Source organism: Pituophis catenifer, unplaced genomic scaffold (assembly GCF_029215685.1).
Source record: "Pituophis catenifer annectens isolate HBS135680 unplaced genomic scaffold, rPitCat1.0.hap2 SCAF_1, whole genome shotgun sequence".
NCBI classification, from domain to species: Eukaryota; Metazoa; Chordata; class Lepidosauria; order Squamata; family Colubridae; genus Pituophis; species Pituophis catenifer.
The window spans coordinates 97,849,578-97,869,215 of NW_027256881.1; the positions used below are offsets into that span (position 1 = coordinate 97,849,578).

Sequence of the window (19,638 nt, forward strand, 5' to 3'; positions counted from 1 at the left end):
CTAATCTGTCAGAAGTATAATCTTGTACCTGCAGATTCTCAATTCTAATTCTAAAAGAAATATTTTTGAATCTCAGAGTATAAACAGTAGGTTCTACAAGTTCCTGGGTAGGCAATGCAATGTTTATATGTCTTATACTGTAAGTGAAAATCAACAGATCATGTTTCAGGAGGGACACAGGAAATTGAGATATAAACCCCTCCATTTCAGAAAATGCTAGAAAATGCTAGAACAATGACTATTCACTGGCCTGCTGCCTGTCTCCTAGGTAGGATATATTGCTTCCTGTTTCTGTATGGAACCCCATGTGAGTTGAACTTTGAATTTGGGTTCTAGGGATCTCTTAATTGAAATGGAACTGTTACTTCCATCTTTCCAAATTCTTTTATTCTGACTCTTGCAGGGTGATTCGCTTCATCATATCTAAGTACTCCATAAGGCAGACTCTGCCAGTACAGAACAGAAAGTATGAACATAATTTTACAACTCTTCCTCAAAGCTGAGTACTAAAAATGAATGTTTTGACTGGAATTTAATTAACAAACTTCTTAAACAGCATCATAAAAAAGGCAAAATTTCATTATCCAGCAAGCAAAGGTTCACATGAAATAGAATGATGAATACAGCAATTCCTATTGCCTGATCAGGTACTTGAATTACACTTGGGCAGAATTTCCAACAGCTACTAAAGATACACACTTCTGACTGCAACTTGCAAACCAAATCAGTTAATATTTCTACACATATTCATCTTTCCCACTAAATATCTGTGGTTGGGTTCCCTGAACCAATGAAGAAATTTTAGACATTACTTTTCCATGTGGAATGTACACAATTCTTTTCTGATCAAAACCAAATTAAAGATTTAATCTTTGTAATCTTCAACTATTACATGAGAAGGAACAAATGATACTTGAAACTGTAATATTAATCCGTAACAATATGAGCTTGGCAGATGCTTTAAAACAACACCTGGATTTAAAGCACTAACTTCAACAAGACAAAATTGCTTGCATCCCAAAGCATTAAATGTTATGCTATGAATCTTAATTAAACCAGATTGTGGATAAAGTTTCCTTGGCTAGTTCCTTCTTTTTTGTGATTTATAACCCAATAACCCATTTTTATTGGGTTATAAGATAAAATAAGATACAAAATGCGAAAGTAAATAGGAAAATGGTGGAGAGAGAGAAGGGGAAGAAAAGTAAAGGAGGATAAGAGAAAAAGAAACACTGACTTTTGACTCTCTCTGTTGCAGTAAAATAAGGCATTATCATCAAATCACAACTTTTTGTTTTTTCATAATAATATGAACAAGCCATTTCTATAAAGATCTATCAATCTAATCTGTAAAAACCAAAATCAAAGTTTCATTCTTTTCCACTTCAAGCACAAAGTTCAGAAGCGGTCTCCATGTGGAAATAAAAGTACTTATATTTTTTTCTTTAATCAAAATAGTCACTGTTGCCATTTCAGCCATTTGACCAGGGGTGAAATGCTCCCGGTTCGGACCGGATCACCCGATCCGGTAGCAATGGCGGCGGGTGGTTCGGAGAACCGGTAGCAAAAATCCCTGCGCCCCCCACCCCCATGCCCAGCTGAGCCACACGATCATCAGAGGCTGTTTTTTTTAACTTTTAAAAGCGTTTTTTTCTACAACCTCTTCAGCCGAAAAAATGCTTTTTAAGTAAAAAAAAAAAAAAAAGCCTCTGACGATCGTGCGGCTCAGCTGGGATCGTCAAAGGCTTTTCAAAGCATTTTTTTCTGCAACCCCTTCGGCTGAAGAGGTTGTAGGAAAAAAAATGCCTTTAAAACCCTCTAGCGATTCCAGCTGACTTGCCTGATCGTCAGAAGCTTCTAAAAGCATTTTTTTCTGCAACCTCCTCCCACCAAGCCATGCCCAAAGAACCGGTAGTAACAAATTTTAGATTTCAACCCTGCATTTGACTTCTTTTTTTTTTTTTTATTGAAAAGGTTTTACAATTACATTTTCTCCCCAATTTCCCCCCCCAACCCTCCCTAACCCTCCCTAACCCACCCCTCCCCCCCCGGACTTCCACAAAATATAATCCAAATCAAAATCTCCTTTTTATAAAACTTGAGTCCCTCCACCCCCCATATATTTTTCACATCTTCACAAAATTCAATTATTCTATCTCTATATAATACTATCTATGTAATACTTTCAGTTAAAAGCTATCTGATATTTCCTAGTTTGATATTTATTCTGCACATAATCTATCCACTTTTTCCACTCCCATACATAAGTCTCTTGTGAGCGATCTTTTAAATATGCTGAAATCTTCGCCATCTCTGCAAAGCTGGCCATCTTCAAAGTCCATTCCTCAATAGTAGGCATAGCTTCATTTTTCCAATATTGACCTATCAGTAATCTTGCTGCTGTTATCATATACAATATCAACTTTGTTTCACCCAATGTAAAACCCTTAACTATACCCAATAAAAACAATTGTGGAGAAAACTGAATTTTTTTCCTCAAAACATTCTGCATAACCCACCAGATTTTTATCCAAAAAGCCTTCACTTTCTTGCAGGTCCACCACACATGATAATATGTGGCATCTAGGCAATCACATCTCCAGCATTTTGGTTGAACATTAGGGTACATGCACGACAGTTTCTTAGGATCTAAATGCCATCTATAAAACATTTTATAAAAATTTTCCCTCAAATTCTGCGACTGTGTAAATTTGACATTCTGAACCCATATTTTTTCCCATGTTTCCAACATCACTGGTTCTGCAAAATTTTGTGCCCACTTTATCATGCAATCTTTAACCAATTCAGTTTCTGAATCCCTTTCTAACAAAACATTATAAACCCTTTTAATATGCATTGGACCTTTTTCTTTTATATGTCTAACCAATTCTTCCTCATGCATCATTATACCAGTTTTTTGGTCCTTTCTCCATCTCAACTGAAGTTGATTATACTGTAACCAAGTTAAATTAATTCCTTCTTCCAACAGCGTTTCTAAAGTCTTCAGTTGCCATCTGCCCGCATCTGCAAAAAGAACTTCTTTATATAAAAACCCCACGAGTGACATTATATTTGTATTCCACATGATATGACCAAGATCCAGCCATAATGGTATTTTGTAATCCCATTTGAGTCGGTGCTTCTTCCAAACTCTCATCAAAGAGTCTTTGATGAGAGTTTGGAAGTATATACTTAAAAGTATATGGCTTTTAAATATTTTATCCACTTTGTTCTCATAAAATAAGTAAGCATGCCAACCAAATTCAAGATCAAAACCCTTCTATATTCAATAGTCCAGTCTTTTTCTTTCCAAACCAATCACTTGCTTGCGTCAAAGCTGCTGCTTCATAATATAGTTGTAGGTTTGGAAGTTTAAGGCCTCCCCTTTCTGGAACATCTTGCATAATTTTCAGTTTCACTCTCGGTTTTTTCTCGTTCCAGACAAACTTATTCAGTCCTCTTTGCCATTCTTTCAATTGTTTATCACTTTTAAGCACCGGAATCATTTGAAACAAAAAAAGAAATCTTGGCAAAATGTTCATCTTAACTGCTACTATTCTTCCAAGTAAAGACAGCTGCAGTTTTTTCCAAGTCTCCATATCTTTCTGTACGTCTCGCCATAACACCTTATAATTATTTTGAAACAATTTCGTATTTGATTCTGCAACCTGAACTCCTAGATATTTAACCTTTGGTACTATCTCAAAACCTGCCTTACTTTCAAGTTCATGTTTTCGATCTTGTGTCATATTTTTAACTATCATCTTAGTTTTTTTCTGGTTCAGTCTAAATCCTGATACTATACCATAGTCTTTTATAATGCCTGCATTTGACTTCTAATGGATTTGAATACTAGCTCATTAGAAAACCACTTAATTATGATAATCATAATAAAATCCAGTCTGTTAAATTCAATCTGGCAAAGAATTTATCATCGATTTTTGGGAGTATCACTCAAGCGTTAACTCTCATTGTGCTGAAGCAAATCAAAAGGACATTCTGTAAGTAGAACAGAGGTATAACGTATAAAGACGTATAACTCCTAAAATGGGTCTAATCTAGCCCTATCACCTGTGGAAAAGGAACATAATAATCTAAGACCTTAGGTTGCATTTTGCTCTTAAACCCTTGGCTCCTTTCCCCATATTGTGAGGAAACTGAATTTTTTCAAGTGATAAAAGAGGAAAATTCAAGAGTTTTCATATTAATTACATTTGATTTTGTTTACATTGAATCACATTTAAATGAAATGTTGAAATGCTTGTATTAGCCCCATCTATTAGTTGGGGAATAGATTTTGCAGCACTATTCAAATGCCAAATCCAGTCCTCAGCCTGATTAAAGTTCAGCATTCCTACATAGTCCTACATGGTCACCATGGGAGAGAAATCTAGAAAATTGTCAGTCAAAAAACCCCAGAAAGGAATCTTTACTTCACAAGTGGGAAATATTTGAAAAGGGTGGCAGATTAAGCTTGTTGTTTTGCTTTATGATACTTGTTCTGCTTGTTCATAATTCATAGATGAAATAATAGATTGATGGTGGACTTGCAACCTTCAAATTGCAAGCTAGGCTTTACAAGGAAATGTTTAGGAATATGCAAATGAAATGTTTATGAATAATACTCCCCTCCCTCTTCTAGTCTATCTTTCTTGTTAACTTACCAGTTATCTGTATGATGGAAACTTTTTAATTGAGTGAATTCTAATCCAAATACAGTGCAAAATGATAGGCCATAATTTTTCAAAATCCAAATATAGTCCTATGAGTTCTAATAACAGTGAAACCACACTGTTTCTCCACCAGAAAGGATGTTATAGTTTTATCTGGAAATGAAAATACTGTCCAGTATAATCTGCCTACTATTTATTTTGGAAACCTGTAACTTGATGAAAATAATCAAATGTATTAAAGTATGCATGCTTTTTGAAACAAAGGCTTATCTCAAAACTTATTTTTGGAGAGTTCTGTAAGCTAATCAGAAAGTAAATTAACATGTTTGTACTGGGATGTAATTTTTTTACTTTCCTTTAATTTGGTATTTCGAATAGATTGAAGCCTAAGATAAGAGGCTTAATACTATGAAGAACTATTTCAAAAACCTAGTTAATCTGGCCTAGAAAAATTCTTAATTAAAATTAAGCATCCAAATTAAATATTGGGAGGCTCTATTAGAAGTTTTTTACATTGTAGAAAAAGATGGACATAAAATGTGACATTTAATGAAAAACTAAACATTATATAAGCAAACAAATAAGAGACATGTCAACTTCTGTTTTTTTTAGCAACTGCAAGTATTTCGAATTATGCTAATATTTTGATTAGCTTTGAAAGAAAGGAGCATATAACGCTGTTCTAGCATCAGTTGCTAATAAGTTTGCTTTTGGGTGGAAATCATAGCACTGGTTATAGCCTTTACATTCCTAAGGGCTTGGAATCACTTTATTCCATATAAATCTGTCTGAGTCATAAAACTGGGAAGCTTTTCCCCTGGACTGTTAAGTGTCCATATGACCTTCTCTTTCTTTTCTTTTTTAAAATAAAACTATCTGTAAACCGCATTATTCCTAATTGACTGTTTCAATCTTCCAGTACTACCTGCATTTTTCTAACATTTTTTTGCCAGATTGATCCATTTAGCCCAGTTTTATTCCAAACTTGATAGCCAGTTTGGTCTAATGGTTAAGGCACCACGCTACAAATTGGGATACTGTAAGTTCTAGCCCTGACTTAGGTACACAGCCAGCTGGGTGACCTACACTATTCCAGTATTTGAGGGGCTGCCACAAAGAAGAGGGGTCAGCTTATTTTCCAAAGCATCATGGGCAGGACAAGAAATAATGGATGGAAACTAATCAATGAGAGAAGCAACCTAAAATTAAGAAGAAACTTCCTAACAGTGAGAATAATTAACCAGTGGAATAGCTTGCCTTCAGAAGTTGTGGGTGCTTCACCACTGGAGGTTTTTAAGAAGGGACTGGACAGCCACTTGTCTGAAATGGTATAGGGTCTCCTGCTTGAGCAAGAGGTTTGGCTAGAAGACCTCCAAGGTCCCTTCCAGTTCTATTCTATTTGAAGACATTCTAAAACTTTGGGCTAGTCATACTCTCTTAGCCCTAAGAAGAAAGCAATGGCAAACAACTTCTGAAATCTTGACAAGAAAACAGCAGGGACTTATCCAGACAGTTGCCAGGAGCCAAAAAACAAATTCAGAGGCAATAATTATTTATTTATTCTCAAACTTGGCAACTTTAAGATGTGTGGACTTAAGTCCCAGAATTCCTCAGCCACCTTGTACAAGAATTTTGATAGGAAAAAATATTTTTTGTGTAGAAAAGATTTGTGTGTGCAAAGGGATGTACACACTATATTATTTTTAGGGAAAGATATCTATCTATTTATAAAATAGTTTAAGTGCTTTGGAAAGAAACATTATAAATCTGATTCCAACGAAGCCCACAGATGATTCCTATTTACCATTCAGCACGACTTTTCCATATCATTGAGCTCCCTTTGGAAAAAGTTACCTCATGTCTGAAGGCACCGGCCAGGCCAAGAGTCTGACTGTCACAACAGGAGGAGGAAGAAGCACAAATGAAAAAGGCAAAGCCAGAGTTCTCGGCAGCGCTGGCTGCAAGAGCCACGGTGGTTGCCAATAGCTCTGCAATAGGAAATAGGGAACATCTGGCAGATGCTTCAAACTGGGCACTCGCACAATCGCAGCAAAAATGAGTAAGCACTGAAGGCTGACCGCCTCCGATATGTTGCAAACTTTCCTCTGCTCAGATTTTTGTCTGGTGGGTGGACATTTATATCGTTTTCATTCTAGGCCTGGAAACCAAATGCCAATGAATGCATCCCTCTATTTCACTTTCTCATTCTATCTCTACTATTTATAACTTCTAGGAGATGTAACAAAACAAGGAGCAGCAATAAAAAATTGGTATTTGCAGTTACGGGAAACATTTTATACTAAATGGGGATATAACCCAAGTCAAAGAACTAGGGATAGCTTCCGAAAGATAAAATCCTAGAAGGGAGAAGGGAAAGGGGGTGGGGTGGGGGGAAGAAAGGGACAGAGACAATATTTTTGCAAATATTTTGATGTATTCAGTATGCTTCAAGGACATTTTTTACCATGGAAATTTTACAAAACTATCATCACTCTTTGCAAAAACAAACCACTACCAAACAATAAAATAATAACAGCAAAAAGAAAAACCACTCAAATTCTTCACAGCTTTAAATACTTTCTTTGGCATTTACCTCTTTCCCTTCCTGGAACTTATCTATATATTATTACAACTCTCATCATGACCTTTATCTGGGCAAAACAGTGCACCCTAGGGCAACAATTTCTGAACCAAGGTACTTCAGATCGATATGTCCCAAATCTGGGAGCCATGACTTCCGAGGGAATGAAATTTGAGAAAGTTGTGGCTGTTTCAGTGCAACTGGCTGATTCTGCAATCATGTGATCTTCATTTTCAATGTTCTGTGATACTTCCTAGCCAGTGGTGAAATCTAAAATTTGTTACTACCGGTTTTGTGGGTGTGGCTTGGTGGTGGGGGGTAATATGACTGGGTGGGCGTGGCCATTTTTAAAAAACTTTTAAAACCATTTTTTCTACAACCTCTTCGGCGAAGAGGTTGTAAAAAATACTTTCAAAAGGCTCTGACGATCCCAGCTGAGTTGCCTGATCGGCGGAGACTTTTTTTTCTTTTAAATGCCTCTGATGATCAGGCAACTCAGCTTGGATCATCAGAGGGGTTTTTTTCTTTTAAATGCCTCTGACGATCCAAGCTGAGTTGCCTGATCGTCAGAGGCATTTAAAAGAAAAAAAGTCTCTGCCGAATCAGGCAACTCAGCTTGGATCGTCAGAGGCATTTAAAACAAAAAAGGGTTTTTTTCTTTTAAAAGCCTTTGATGATCCCAGCTGAGCTGCGCGATCATCAGAGGCTTTTTTTTTTTACATTTAAAAGCATTTTTTCAGCCGAAGAGGTTGTAGAAAAAATGCTTTTAAAAGTTAAAAAATAAAAAGCCTCTGATGATTGTGCGGCTCAGCTGGGCATGGGGGGCGGGCAGGGATTTTTGCTACCGGTTCTCCGAATCACTTACCTCCATCGCTACCAGATCGGGCGATCCAGTCCGAACCGGGAACATTTCACCCCTGTTCTTAGTCAATCTCACAGTCCTTTGCTCCTTCCCCTGCCTTGCAGTAGCCACTTACCTGCCTCCTGGAATGGAAGTGAAGAGAAGGAGAGGGGAGAGAGGAGAGGAAGGGAAGGGAGGAGACGGGAGGGGAAGGGCGGGGAGGGGAGAGGAGGGGAGAGGAGAGCAGAGAAGGAAGGAAGGAAGGAAGGAAGGATGGAAGGAAGGAGGAGATAGCATATCCCTCTTGCTTGCCTCTGTGCACCCTTCTTGACCTGTACCCTCCCTGCATGACTTGTATGGCACCTCTTGCACATCCCATGCACCTTCCCCAATTTGCACCACTACTTCATGCTTTCTCCAAGCCATGCAGCACTTCCTAGGCACCATTCCACAGCCTTCCTGACCTACCCTGCCCCCATGGACACTGTCCTGATCTGCATGGTACCTCTTAAATGACTGTTAACTATCTGTACTGCTTTCAGATATTTCAGTTAATGGTACAAAATCAGCCTGAACTGGTCTACTACTTGGTTTTTCAATCTAAATTTGCTACTTGGTTATATGTATAGGAAGATGTTAAATATTTGAATGATTTGTCAGAGGAAAAATAGTTCAAGGAAAGATTTTTTTCCAAAATATAAGCAAAACTATTATTCATGTACCAATAGTTGAAATATTTACTGCTATGATTTGGTAACTTTTAAACATTCCATAATGTCCACCAAATGTCTTAATCTCTTGAGGCTAAGATTTCTGTGGAGAACTTAAATCTTCAGCAACAAAACCAGAAACTATATTGGTTGTGCAAATTTTTCTTGGCTTATCTGGTAAATGATCACAGATTTGAAAAACATTATGTATTAGTAATACAAATATCATCCACCATATATACAGTAAAATATTATAGCTTACCTTCATTATTTTTAAACAATTACTAATTTATATGATTGTGTAGTTGCACTGGCAATCATTTTTAAAATGGATATTAAACAAAAACAACCTATTAATTTTACTTTTTTGATTATGCTCATAAAGAACTTTATAATTATCAACTTTTAACATGAGAGCTGAGATATTGGGGTAGCCTACTTTTTCCAAGGATTTACTTATAATAATTAATTTTTTCTTTCCAGATATTTTGGCTGCATTAAGGCATAACAACATTCCTCAGTGTCTTGGATTGCTTTTTTATGTCTTTCACACAAGTGGAGGGATTTGAGATTTCTATAAAACTATGATATGATGCTAGCCCCAAACTGCTAATTAATATTTCAAATTGTCTTCTCTTACTTCAACCATGTGACTCTGGGTGGCTTGCAATTCTGAAACTATTAAACAATTAAAACAATAAACTGAGACTAAAAACAATAACAACAAAACCAGCCAGAAAATGAAGCAGCCGAAATAGACAACCAACAGTAAAGCAAGAAACAGGGCCTTTAACACATTGAGAGCCCTAGGTATGAGTACAAAGCCAAGTTTTTAGAGCCTTGCAAAAGGCCCCCCCAAAGTTGGGGCCTTTCTTATCTCCAAGGAGGGAATATTGCACAAAGCAGGGGAAACCCATCTTTCAGTTCCGTCAGTCAACCTCTTTGGCTGATGGGATCTGCAACATGCCCATCTTACAGTATAAGGCTACCTATCTCATATAATGAGCCTAGGCAGCTCACAATTGATAAAAATAAGAATAAGGGCTAAACCACCAAAGATGCCCAACCAAACAGTCCCAGCTCAGCCCCCACCCTAGACAATGCATGGGATAAGAACCAGGCCTTTGTGGCTTCTGGAATGCTAAAAGTGTAAGGATCCAAGTCAGGTGGGAGTTTTCTATAGACTCCAACATACTGTTTGGGTGATAAATGGAGACACAGCAATGTAAACTCCTAGTCGGCATGGGTGAGCACTGGGTCTGGTGGTGGTAATGCAGGGCAAATGTTAACATGTTTGAATCATAATACAAATAATGTAACTTAAATTGTTGGATCAGATGTTGGAATGCAAATAAATAAATTATATAAGCACATCATTTGCACAATGGTATTAGGATGCATATGTCAAATATTCTAACATTACTGTAGCTTACTACAGATGTCTATGCCAACCAGTTGCATCTGTAAAACTGGCAGTGCATTCATGGACTGTCCTCTTTTGGGACCATGTCATGCTGCTATGGAACGACTCTGGCAATGCTACTGGATCCTAAGGCTGGAGTTAAAATGCAATTCTGTAAAGGATTAATTATTTTCTAATAGCATCACAAACATCCTTGTGCCTGCAAGACCAATTCTATACCAGTAAAACCCATTTCAATAGTTTCTTAACAAACATTAAGGGAGCATTAAAATCAGTTCAGGTAGTCCTCTATTTATGATCATTTGATCAGTGATGGTTTGAAGATATGATGGTACTGAATAAATGGTGGTTACAACTGCTATTCCAGCAGTTGTTCCAACCCTGCAGTCATGTGATTGCAGTCTAGGAGCACTTATGACAGGTGGCAGTGCCCATAATCACATATTCAACATTTTCCCTGCTGGCTTCCCCAGAAAGTCAATAGGGAAGCCGGCAGGAAAGGTCACAAATCACTGGAGTAAATCTGTCCCATATGCACCCTCCTCCAGCCTCTCTGCACATATGCTGCCCTGACCACTCATGTACTCTTGCCCACCTTCTCTTAGAGTTGCTGCACTTCAGACTCTCATACAGTCCTGCACGCCCTCCCTTGTGCACCCTCCTCAATCCTTGCTGTGCCTCCCTCTCACCCCCTCCCCAAGGCTTGATTGCATTTTTGCGTACTCACCTTCCTTGCACCTTTGAGTACCCCCCAAGGATTGTCACACCTCCCTCGCATCCTTGTGCACCCCACATTTAGCATCAGCCACTAACCTATCTGCCGGACTGCTTGTGACTTGCCTGGCACCTGCAACTTTCTACCAGCTTCCCCATTGACCTGGTTGTGGGAAGCCAGCAGGAAGTTGCCTTGCTTAACGATTATGGGATTCAGTTAACAAAGGCAACTGGAATTGCTTAGTGAAATCCATATCCCAATTGCCATTGTAAATTGAGGACTACCTGTATACCGTTATGTCTCTACTGAAAAATAGGATTTTAAATGCTGAAGCAGCTTAAAAACCGCTACTGATTATACACATCTCAAAAAAACATAGTGAAGGAAAACAGAGATTGAGCTTTATTTTTCTTCTTTTTTCAGGAAAGGATTTGTGGCAACACAGTCTTTGCCTGGTGAATCACTGAAGGGGTTGAGCAATTGTAGCCCTGTTGAAAAGTAAGGACAGCAAACAGATACAAAATATTAAAAAAAACGGCAACTCACTGAATTCCCAGGGTGTTGCAAAATACTGCAAGGTTAATATACTATAAATGCAAAACCGTTTACAATGAAATCGAAATGAAATGCTTATTATCAAAAGCAGAACAAAAAGACTGCTTTTTGCAACACTCATCTGCATTTCAAACAGTTGCTGATGTTGTTCATTGAACTTCCTGCATTTGGTCCCATTTCCCCCCCCTCTACTTCTGTTTGAAGGTTTGCCTTTTAATAACATTAGAGCAGATGGAAAATGGAGTTAAATCTCTCAGGCTGTTAAGCCTATTTATGACATAAGGCTTTTTGCATTAGTTGAGAAAAGGACACTTGAAAATCATTACGAAAAAAATGCATTCCTTTGCAAGTTTATTCTTTCACTAAAATATGTATTTTACTGCCATCTTGTGACAGTGTTCTGAATTTACTAAACATTTTGAGGACTACATAATAGACAATGTTCTCAGTCAGAATAGAGCTGGAAGGGACCTTGGAGGTCTTTTAATCCAACCCCATGCTCAAGCAGGAGACCCTCTGTACAATTTCAGACAAGTGACTGTCCAATCTCTTCTGAAAAATCTCCAGTGATGAAGCACCTACAACTTCTGAAGGCAAGCTGTTCCACTGGTTAATTCTCCTGTTAGGAAGTTTCTCTTTAGTTCCAGGTTGCTTCTCTCCTTGATTAGTTTCCATCCATTGTTTCTTGTTCTGCTTCCAGGTGCTTTGGTAAATAAGTTGACTCCCTCCTCTTTGTGGCAGCCTCTCAAATTTGGAATACTTCTATCATATCACCCCCTAGTCCTTCTTTTCTCTGCATTAGCCAAACCCAAATTCTGCAACCGTTCTTCATATGATTTAGTCTCCAGGCCTTTAATCATCTTCTTTGCTCTTCTTTGCACTTCTTCCAGAATATCAACATCTTTTTTGTAGTGGGGTGACCAAAACTGGATGCAATATTCCAGATGTGGTCTTACTAAGGCTTTATAAAGCAGTACTAATACTTCATGTGATTTTGATTCTATGCCTCCGGCAAGGATTGTATTAACGTTTTTGGCTGCTACTGCACACTGCTGTCTCTTATTTAAGTGATCATCCACTAGGACTCCAAGAGAAAGACTCTCAGTTACTGTTTTTGAGCTGTATTTGTACCTTTGGTTTTTCCTGCCTAAGTATAAAATCTTGATTTCTCTACATTAAATTGCATGTTGTTGGATAGGGCCCATGGATCAAGTCTGTCAAGATCTTTATTTATTTATTTATTTATTTATTTATTTATTTATTTATTTATTTATTTATTTATTTTCTATCATCTATCTATCTATCTATCTATCTATCTATCTATCTATCTATCTATCTATCTGGAGATCTATCTATCTCCAGAGACTCAGGGCAGCTTACAATGCGTTAAGCAATAGCCTTCATACTTTTTGTATATACCTGCTTAGTAGGGCTTTTGCCCCCCCCACCCAAAGCAGTGTTCTTTTTTATACAAAGTCAGCTTATTGCCCCCACAATCCGAGTCCTCATTTTACCTGCCTCGAAAGGATGGAAGGCTGAGTCAACCTTGAGCCTGGTGAGATTTGAACTTGCAGTAATTGCAGGCAGCTGGTGCTAGTTAACAGCATATTAGTCTGCTGCGCCACCAAGGCTCTTTAGATCCTGAACTTGTCTTCTGGGATGTTGGCTATTCCTGCCAGCTTAGTGTGATCTGCAAATTTGATGAGTTCCCCTTCTATTCCTTCATCTAAGTCATTTATGAAGATATTGAAAAATGCTAGCCCTAAGACAGAACTCTGTGGCACCCCATTGCTTACTTTCCTCCATGTAGATGTAGTACCATTAAGGACTACTTGTTGAGTACAGTTTGTCAGCCAGTTACAAAGCCCGGTGGTAATGCTGTCTATCCCACATTTTTCTAGTTTATCAAGAAGTAGGTTGTGGTCTACTTTGTCGAATGCCTTGCTGAAGTCTAAGTATACTAGCCTGGACTGATGTTAACAGATCACTGACATATGTGAAATTGCATCTGACTTTCCATACATTGAAAGTTATTTAACTTGTTATCTATATCAAGCCAGAAAAGGTAACATGACCTCTGTGGATGAGAAAGGAAAGAATCCATTTAATCTAAAGAGCCATTTGGAAAAAAAGAAACTGGAAAATTCTTAAATAGAAAATTAATTTGTTTTAGTATTAAGTGCTCAATCATTTAAGCATGATTGTTCATTGTGCCCATATAGTTAAGAAAAGCAATTGTTTATTATGTTGCACTGACAGTCTCTTTGGCAACAAAACAAAACAAAACAAAACAAAACAAAACACATACATTCAAATTCAACTGATATGTAATAAAGTACTGGGATGTAAACCTTTAAAAGCAATGTTATAAAGTAAACACCTGACAAACAGAAATCATTGTAAAAGTGAGCAGGGCTGAATTCCATTGTCAAAACATTTTCCCGGAAAGACAAATAACTTATAACTTTCTTAACTTATTTTTCCTATTATTATCTGTGTGGGAAGCTACATTTAGTCATTTAAATAAAAGCAACAGTATAAAAACTAAAAACTATTTTAAAATCACTTTTTTCACTTTAGTAGAAGAGACTACTGTTGCAGTTTTCCTAAACTACTAAAAAGATAAAGCTCTCCCTCTGAAATTCTCTGTAAGATCAAACAGAATAGTAGAGAGTTACACTATCCTAGACTACATTAATTTCTTATACAAAGGGATGCCCTTTTCAAGTTATCTAACTTTCAACATGGAAATCTGCAGAAACACTGGAAAGCTTGGTAGCCTTCAGAGAGTGAATCCATGAATCACCCCATGCCTATGGTAGGATCAGAACTCACAGTCGTCTGGCTTCTAATTCATTGCCTTAATAACTAGACTATATTGGCTCTTTTGGAAACTCATCCACTTATTCATTACCATTATCTTGTTCATGCTGAAAGTTGGAAGTTGATGATGGAAGTTGGAGTAAAATATGTAGAATTCATGGCTTTAAATGAACACAGTTTTCTGCTTTAATTAGACTGTAAATATTAGAACCACCCCACATCACCTTCAACAATAAATAAAAATAGTACATTAAACATTGATGCAGTTTATCAATGAAATTGCTATTAATGGTTGATTATGTTGGTGATAACAATGACTATATGTTATCTAAGTAAAATATTCCAATGACTGTGTTTAGTGATGCTGTTATTGCATGCTCTAAATTGGAATTTATTTATGATCCTTGTAGGATATCAAAAAAGTGCAATCTAAAGTTGTAGACAAATGATGGAAGTCTTTGAGTAACTTTTATATATTTTTAAAAGAAGTTTGTATAGAATCATAGAAGTATATAAATGGCTCTCCTCTCTCTCTCTCTCTCTCTCTGTGTGTGTGTGTGTGTGTGTGTGTGTATGTTCCAGCATAACTCTGGAATGCCTCGAACAATTTCAACTACACTTGGTACACAGATGACTTACTCTCTGGAAATAATACTGTGGGGATAAGACACACCTAACAGCCCTCGGGGTGTGTGTTCTGTTAAGATACAGCCTGTTATGCCTTAAAATGGCTTCTACTGTACTGCCTTAAAATGGCTTTTACTGTGCAGCACTGCGGAGTTGCTTGATAATGGCTTCACAGTACTTCGCAAGGGGGCTCCCTCTGCTGAGGAGGAAAATCCAACATTAGAAATTACATTTGGTCTGGATATTTTCAACAACGTTTTGGTTAGTTTTGAGGACAAATGTATGCCCATGATCAATAAAACACCACTGCAACTCGGCCTGCCTGCACCACTATGAGACCGACATGACATACTTCACACAGATTACATGTGAGAAAAGAACTACAATGTTGAATAACTTAGTGCATATATCACAGACAAGAAGCCACTTCTAAATCAAGATCAGAAAAAAGCATACCAAATTATCATGGATCAGCTAGCAAAACAACACGGTGATTTCATTTTACTTGATGCTTCTGGGGGCACAGGGAAAACATTTTTAACTAATTTAATTCTCGCCGAAATCAGGGCTCAGGGTGAAATTGCTCTTCCTGTCTAATACAGGATAAGGATAAATAAATACCAGGCAATGCCGGGTTATCAGCTAGTTGTAACATATTTTTGGGTATAATATAAAGTATAACTTTAGAACTTTTAAGAAAGGCTCCTGAGGCTATTTGTCCCAGAATCAATGTAATCTTACAGGTTTAACAAACAAAAGCACTGTTTAGCATGTGTCAGGCTTCATTTTTACATTGAATATATTAGCACTCAGATTTGTGTCCCTTCTAAGTTACTTGCAAATCAACCCAACTTTTTTCAGTTATGAATTTTGTGTACCACCAGAGGGAGCAAGCCACATATAAGAAAGTGTGTGTGAATCAATCAAATACACTCACTCATACACAATTTCTGGACATTCTTTTTCTGACTCAATACTGCAACATATGCAACACTTTGAATTAAAATAGCATTTTACATGCAGCATTGTTGGTTTTAAGAATGGTATATCAACAATGGAGAAATTAAAACTTTTCAGACATTGCACTGCAACACTACCATTTCTAAATATTCACCACGTGATAGTAGCTGAGCTCTTAATAACTAAAGGGACCTATCTGCACAGAACTTTTTCTAAAGTGTCTTCTGACACATCATCATCTTGGAATCTTAAGGATTCAACTTGAGAACTCAAAATAAACTTGTGAATGCGTACTATAATCAGTAAAGAGGTATATGCTGTAAATGAAAATCAATCAGGATTTAAAAATATGGGATCTCAATAGACAAGGTGCTGCCATTTGAATATGAATGTTACCTGAGCTATTCTGGACAATGCAAAAAGTGAGATGATGTGTGTTGATTGGCTACAATAAGGGCAGAAATTACACAGAAAGTTGAGGGGGGGAGGGAACATTCTATAAATGTGATAAAATGAGCTATGGAGTATGACTAAGTGGTTGTTGTAAACTAGTGGCATGGAATATACACCACTCAATTTTGAAGGATTTGTTTGCAGTAGGGTGTATGTATACAGCAGGGGTGGGTTCTACTTGCCTTTACTACCAGTTCGCAACGGGTCCCCGCGTGCACGCTTGCTTCTGCACATGCGCAGAAGCATTCTGATGATGTCAGGGTCGGTGGGTGGAGCCTCCATCCAGTTTTACTACCAGTTCTATAGAACTGGTCTGAACCGGGGGCAACCCACCACTGGTATACAGTCACAAACAGGGCTACCCATCAATAAACACAGGATCAAAAATAGAACTGCATGCCCAACAGATGTGATAAACTCAATATAAATAAAGAGAGTAATATATTAGTTATCTTGGATTGCAGTGACATGTATGCTACTCTTAGTGGGAATGGTACTTAAAAAAACCTGACATAAATCTCTGCCTAAAAAGCCTAAAATGTATCATTTGTATACATTTTTCATACATATCTGAAGCATAAATAAAAGCACTAAATATTTGACATGCGCTTCAAGGTGTTGGTTACCACCTTTAAAGCGCTCCATGGCATAGGACCTAGTTATCTTCGAGACCGTCTGCTGCTACCGACAACCTCCCATCGACCCGTGCGCTCCCACAGAGAGGGCCTCCTCGGGGTGCCATCAGCCAAACAATGTAGGCTGGTGACCCCCAGGGGAAGGGCCTTCTCTGTGGGGGCACCTACCCTATGGAACCAGCTGCCCCCAGAGATAAGGAGAATCCAAGACCTCGGTGCCTTCCGCCATGCCCTTAAAACTTTCTTTTTTCAGCAAGCCGGGCTGGCTTAACATATTTTTAAATATTTTTAATTTTTAATTGGTTTGTCATTTTAAACTGGGGCCAGATTAGTATATATTCTTTTAATTGTTTTTAATGTTTGTACTGTATGTTTTTATCTGGCTGTACACCGCCCTGAGTCCCTCGGGAGAAGGTGCGGTATATAAATTCGAAATAAAATAAATAAAATAAAATAAAAATAGGAAAATCTAGAAAAGGAGGCAGAAGATAAAAGGCTGGTAAAATAAATTGCATATTCTGGACTTTACTAGCTAAAATATTTTTTTTTAGGAGTAGATGTTCTGGAGAAGAAATAATGCTTCATAAAACCATTATAATTTCTTATAATTTATATCTCCTTCTGCTGCCTCCACCTGTTTTGTGGAAAAAACAATTATCACACCAGTAACCATTATGTACAGAATTCTACTCATTCCTCCAGAAAGAGAATTACCCTCTCTCTAATTTGGCTTCAGGATGACCTAATCTTTATTTTGAAGCAACTAAAATGAAAGAAACACTTAAGTTTTAATATAGAACTGTATAGAAGGTGGAAAGACTGATCTACCAATGATCAGGTGAGTGACAGCTGCTGCTGTCTAAAACAACTTTAACTTACAATTCTTTGTTCTTTGTCATGAACTACAAAAACAAAATCTTATTCCTCCAAAATTAATTGACTGATATGAGTTTAGTCCTCACATGGACCAGAGTCTCAAAATCATTTAAATCTTATATTATTTTATACCAGATTTTTATTTTTGATTTGATGTTTCAAAATATACTGACTTTTAAAAATCTGAGGTAAAAAAAAGCGTGATCTCAAGGCCACTTTCTCAATAGCACAATTAATCCCTATTATGCTCATGATTCCAGAAAAATTAATAAGCAAAATTAAGTGGAAATTTGTCTGTAAATTAGAACACATTGTCCAAATTCACTAGGAAGCAGATGATGCTTAATAAGTTGGAAACTATACTCACTCTCTTCTCACACTCTCTTCTGTGATGAATTTGAAAGTATTTGTTTCTGCTTTAATTAGCAAGAACATTATATCATTATATCCAATCATTAATCATTAATTTTAATAATAGAACTAGCCACCGTCAAATGATAGGTTATAAAGCTGTCTCAACAAAGAATATTCCCCAAATTAACCACAGTTTAGGCACATATGTACCGTATTTTTCGCACTATAAGATGCACTCCCGCCCCTCAAAAAAGTGGGTGGAAATGACTATGTGTCTTATAGAACAAATTTGCCAAAGCCCGCCCACTCACCTCACCCTTCAGCCTCTGCCTCCCAGCAATTTGCCTCCTTGCAGCAAACAGCAAACAGCCTGGTCAGCTTCAGCACAGCCTGATTTAGCATGATCAGCTGAATGGCGGTTAGATCGGCCTCCCAGAATACCGCTGATCAGCTGTTCCAGAATGTGGGGATTGCTGCCATCTATTGCCATTTTTGGCCTTTACACATCCCGTTTTCAGCCTGTTCCAGGCGGCAGGGATTGCCGCTGCCTATCGCTGCCTGGAATGGTCCAAAAGCGCGGAGAATGAAAAGCGAAACATTTTCTTCTTCCTCAAGGGAAAAAAACCCCAGTCCAATTGCCTTTTGAAAAAGCACCTTTGAGACTAGCAGCATCCTTGTTTACGCAGAGAAGTCTTTTCAACTCTTCATATGGTTTCAGCTAAAGACAATGGAAGCATTTCTAATCTTTTGATTCCCTCACACCATTATTTATCACTTACTATTTAAATAATATTTTTTCAATCTGCCACAGGTTCACTTACGGGAATTTATGTCAGTGATGAACATTCAACCTTCTCTCGTCTCCATCTTTAGTAAGCACTTACAAACACATTAAAAAAAAATCAGCGAAGTGGCTTAACCTGGAAACTGTGATGCTTGTAAATTGGATTGCATCTTTTGTTAATCTAGATCCACGCATAAAATGAATGTAATGTGAGTGGAAAGTATCATTCAGCAATTTTGGATTAGAATGTGAAAGCAAGATATATATAATAACATAAAGTTGGAGGGGAGTATTAAAATGAGCAGCCTGTTTCACATTAGAAGAGGTGAAAACATAACATTTTCTGAGAGAAGATTAGGTAGGCTATGCACAAATAAAGAACAGATGTATCTCAGTCTTAATAAAGTACAGTGGTGAGATCTAAAAACCCACTTCAGTTCCATCCAAGGTCTTTGGTACAACCAGTGGTACAACCATCCTTTTTGTCACAATCGTTAAATGAATCACATGGTCATTAAGCAAATCCAGTTGGTGAGTACGTGATTCTAGAACACTGTGACTATCATATATGCGTGCTTATGGTAATAAGTATGAGGACCAGTTGCAAGTCACTTTTAAGTTACTGTTG

The 19,638-nt window shown here is 37.5% G+C and overlaps 1 protein-coding gene across 3 annotated transcripts in view; it reads right to left on the reverse strand.

Annotated features, from left to right (window-relative positions):
* NT5DC1 (5'-nucleotidase domain containing 1) overlaps positions 1-19,638 on the reverse strand; it is a 76,066-nt gene that overhangs the window by 19,241 nt on the left and 37,187 nt on the right. The gene's annotated exons all lie outside the window — the stretch shown is intronic.